The sequence below is a fragment of the Cololabis saira genome, chromosome 20 (genome assembly GCF_033807715.1).
Source record: "Cololabis saira isolate AMF1-May2022 chromosome 20, fColSai1.1, whole genome shotgun sequence".
Classification (NCBI taxonomy): domain Eukaryota; kingdom Metazoa; phylum Chordata; class Actinopteri; order Beloniformes; family Belonidae; genus Cololabis; species Cololabis saira.
Genome location: NC_084606.1, coordinates 26,067,001 through 26,071,649, shown reverse-complemented (window position 1 = coordinate 26,071,649; position 4,649 = coordinate 26,067,001).

The window sequence follows — 4,649 nt, the reverse complement described above, 5'->3', positions numbered from 1 at the left end:
CCTCTTCCTCCTCTCTGCATCCCTGATGCTCCCGCGCTGCGTTCAGGTGCTCACGGGGAAGCTCAGCCTTCACCACGCACAGTAACATTTACAGGAACAAAAAACCCACAAAAAAGCTACAACAGGTATATTGCATGTTTTGGAAAGATTACCCATTATTTTTTCCTGTTTGTAAAAAAAAAAAAAAACTACCGGTAATACGTTTGGCTAATTTGCGCACAAATTATTTTAAATATTGCTATTCAATCTGACATTTTTTTTGAAAACAATAAAAGACAGTGACACCTGCTGGACATTACTTTTGAGTTTTTAATGTTGAGATAAAACGTGCGCTTCATTATGTCCAACAGTAAAACGGTATCCCTAAAGAGAGACACCGAGAAGTTTGCCCCATCCTGGTCCTCGAGCTATCCAGCATGTTTTAGATGTTTCCCTGCTTAAGCACACCGGGATAAAAGTAGCTGTTTCAACAACAAAAGTGTCCAGACCGTATGGTCCAGACATTTATGACAAGCTAATGATGACGAGTAATAAGAACCAGGTGTGAGGAAGCAGGGAAACATCTAAAACATGCTGGATGGGGCTGTCGAGGACCAGGATTGGGCACCCCTGATTTAAAGCAATAACGGTAAACCAGGGTGTAGAAAATAACACATTCAAGGATTATTTGTCCCTGAACTATGGGTTAAACAACAAATTAACGCGCTAGGTCAGTTATTAATTGCCCATGTATTGTTTTTTATCGTTTCCAAATCCTGAGAAAGCGGAAGTTTGGCCAGCTATCACCCTGAAGTGACTTATTTGCCAACAAGTTTACTAACAACAATAAACTTATTCTTTTTTTCTTTTTCTTTATTATCATTACTCTAACCTAAATTGGGACTTATATTAAGGAAGTGAGATTAAATGAGTCAATATTATAAATACATTTATTTCTCTACATGAATTCACAGATTCACAGCTAATCTGTTTACTGTTTGGTCAAAGAGTACTACTAAAGTATATTAAGCTAATTGCTCCTTCCTTATCCTTTCTTTGTGTTTTTGTATCCAACAGTACAGCTGGCGTCAGTAAACGCGCAGGTGACCTGTCAGGAAGCAGGTCATGCCAGAAGAATATCGTCCGGCTGATGGTAAAACAATAGTTTTCCAGGAAAAAAATATTTCATAAGTTTTGACAACCGCTTAAACCTTTGGTCAAGCAATTTAATTTGCTAAATCTTTTTGTCAAACAAGACATTTTTAGATTTTTTTACTTTAATTACTTTGGTTAAACAGGTGTGTGTGAACAGTTAAGACATCCAAATAGTTTTTTGTTTTTGTTATTTCTCTTAGTGGTTGAAAGCAGCATCACTGCTGGTTTTTGCTGCGGGTACCGTCCCCATGGTAATCTAGGAGATAAATGTTCTCCTCTTTGTGCTCCATTTGCATCACCTTCTTGGGTATTTTGAGGTGTTATTCCTAGGCATATTTTTGGTTTTGGAAAGCCAAATCAGCTTCCTGTGTCTGTAAACATCTGTAATGTTGATACTGATCCCGACAGATGTTTAAAAAGTCACAAAAATGCCATCAGAAACCATATAGGTATTGCTTTTCCTTTACACTGCAATTAAACATTAGATTAGATTGTCCTTTATTCCTCCCTCAGTGGGGAAATTCGCTTTGTGCAGCAGCAGTACACACAACACACACATGCAGAGAAAGGGTATAAAAAAGTAAAAAAATATATCATTACAAAATACAAGCAGTACATACATTGGAATGAAAATAAAAGTAGTGCAGTATGAAAAAGAAAGAGAAACAGTGCAAAAAAAAGCAGGTATGTTTATGAGGTTGACACATCTTGTTACTGTCCGTTACTCCTGTGATCAGCCTGGAGGACATGGGTAATAGGAATAAGACAGGGAAGGTCACAGAAGTTCCTTGAATGTATTCCGAGTAAAACAGGTTTGGTTGGAACATATTCCCATCAATGCTGTGCTTATACCTCCTCATTACCGAAACAGCACTCATTAACCCATGAAGCACTATTTTAATGTTCCTGTGTTTGAGAAAGGACTGTTTTACGCTTACTAGACATAAACTTCAGGTTGGCACCATTTTAACTCTATCAAATACCAAATGTTGCATATAACCCTGTAAATGTATTTATTTTTTAAAAATTCTGTGGCTTTAGTGGCCTTTATTCAAAGTGTAGACAGGAAAAGAGAGAACGGGGACGACATGCAGCAAAGGGCTGCAGGCTCGAATCTGCGACCGCTGCAGAAGAGCTGTAGCCCCTGAACACACTGATCAATGATGTGGAAAGACATCTGAGCATTGTCAGAAGCATAAATAAAAGCATTGTATCCTTAATAATCGCTTTATTGGTCAGTATACATGGAAACACTTTTTAAGCCATCACTAGTTAGACTAGTAGCAGTGGGCTGCCTTTATTCTGGCGCCCGGGGAGCAATTTAGGGTGAAAGGCCTTGCCCAGGGAACCAAGGTGGTATATTTTTGGTTGCCATCTTCAGGACTTGAACCTCCAGACCCAAGCTCACCTCTATAACCACTAGACTACCATTCCACACTCCCCTACTTGCCAACTGGAATACCGTTAAATCTATTACGTTGCAAACATATTCTGCTCTTACTCAATACTGATTTAATTTATGTTGTTTTGTTACCTATTAAAAGCTTACAGTCCATCTAGTAATACACCTAGTTTTGATTTAACTTTTACTATTTTACTGCTATTTTCTTTCCCAGTTATATTTCCCTCATTTGCAGTTTGTGAGGAGATGCAGATTTCTCTTTTTGGCATAATCTGTTGGGCTGTCAGGCTGTTAAAGCCAGGTAACTGCTCATCGGAATTGTTCAGCAAGGACTGTTACTTACAAGCAAAACATTTCTACCCAAGTTACCCCAGTTTGTTTTTGCAATGTTCTGGTGCTTCATCCTGATGGTGCAGTCAATAGCAATCGGGAAGCTGGAATTTATAATTTCCATGAAGTTAAAAGAATGTCATTTTTTGCCAAGAGGTTAGATAATAAAACATTAGATGAGCATTATTGGTTTTTATTTTAATGTTAAGGGAACAGTGCAACTGGTTGTTTGTCTATATATGTGGTCCTGTATTGGACTGGCATCCTGTCAAGGGTGAACCCCGGCCTTTTGCCTGTAATGACCTGGGATAGGCTCCGGCAGGCCCCGTGACCCTACACAAATAATATATGATGGATGTCCAACATACACAAAGTAGAGAATAAGTATGAAGAATAAGATACAGAAGTATATGAACTTTGAATAAGGATGTGCAAAGACAACTAGATGTGAAATGTGCAAAACCAAAATGGTATAAAACGGTATAAGCAGAAGTGTAAGAGCCATTTGTGTTACTTTGTCAAATGTTTATCTTGTGTTTTTGGTCAGCCTTCCGTCCACTAGGGGGAGTAGTGACACAGTCAGTTGGGCTCGGTCTACTTACAGTAATCAAGGTGCAATCACACACACAGGTACTGTAGCTGTGTGGAGGCAAAGGTTTTTTGACCGTGCGTGCGTGTGTTGAAGAAGTGAATATAGAGATAACAAGGGGATATTTATGTTTGTTTATTTTTGGTTTACACGTGACAAAGTAGCAATACCTGCATGGACAATGTAAGTAATAAAAAGACACAGAAGTATATCAACTTTGAATATGAACTTTGAATAAGGATGTACAAAGACAACTAGATGGGAACTATGCAAAACCAAAATGGAATAAAACGGTATAAGCAGCAGGTTAAAGCCTGTTGATTCACATGAGCATATGAAATTCTCAAACGTAGTTGACCGGTAAACATGAATCCAAATTAAAAAAGTACCAATAAACTAACAGAAACAAAAAACAAATTAGTCAAGGTATTACAAGGTAATACAGGTTGGATCACATGACTAACCCTGTTCACCACATCCAGTATCTGAGCTCTTCTTTAAAGTATTAATCACTTGCCAACAGTACTGCATAGTTCTGCTCAGGGTGGATCTGACAGTTAGGAATCAATGAGAGATGGCAGAAATGCTTTCATAAATTGCCATTTTTATGTAGTTTTTTCATTGGCTCACTGGTGAAGTAGCTAATAACATAATAAATAACAAAATGAAAAGAACAATTGGTATAATAAAAGTAACTATAAACAAAAAGAACTGTCTGCTAAAAGAGAAAAGGTCTGAAAGGCAGGACCAGAATCCAGAGAGAAAAAGAGTAACCTTGATTCATGGAAAGAAATGTAGGTATTCCGGACTCTGGAGCGACTGAGACAAGATAAAAGTATAAATAGACGTTTTCATGTCCTTGCGGGATAAAAGTGCATTTGCTATATTTACTAACTGGTAGAAATTGTTCTTTAGAGACACTGCAGACTTGTGAAAATGAAAAGTGATAGAACGCAGCAAGAATTTCTTTGTTTTTTTTAACCCATGTTTTATTATTGAGACTTTTGCTGAACTGGGACGTATCAAATATGATTATTTTACTTTTATCCTCATTCAATAGGACATTATGCTGTCTGTACTAAACACTGAATTGTCAGATTACACTGACTTCTGATCTTGTGAATTTGCTTTGAGCAGTTTTCACTTATTAACTTTTATATGCTTCCATAAGGCCTTTATGCTTCTGCTCGGTCT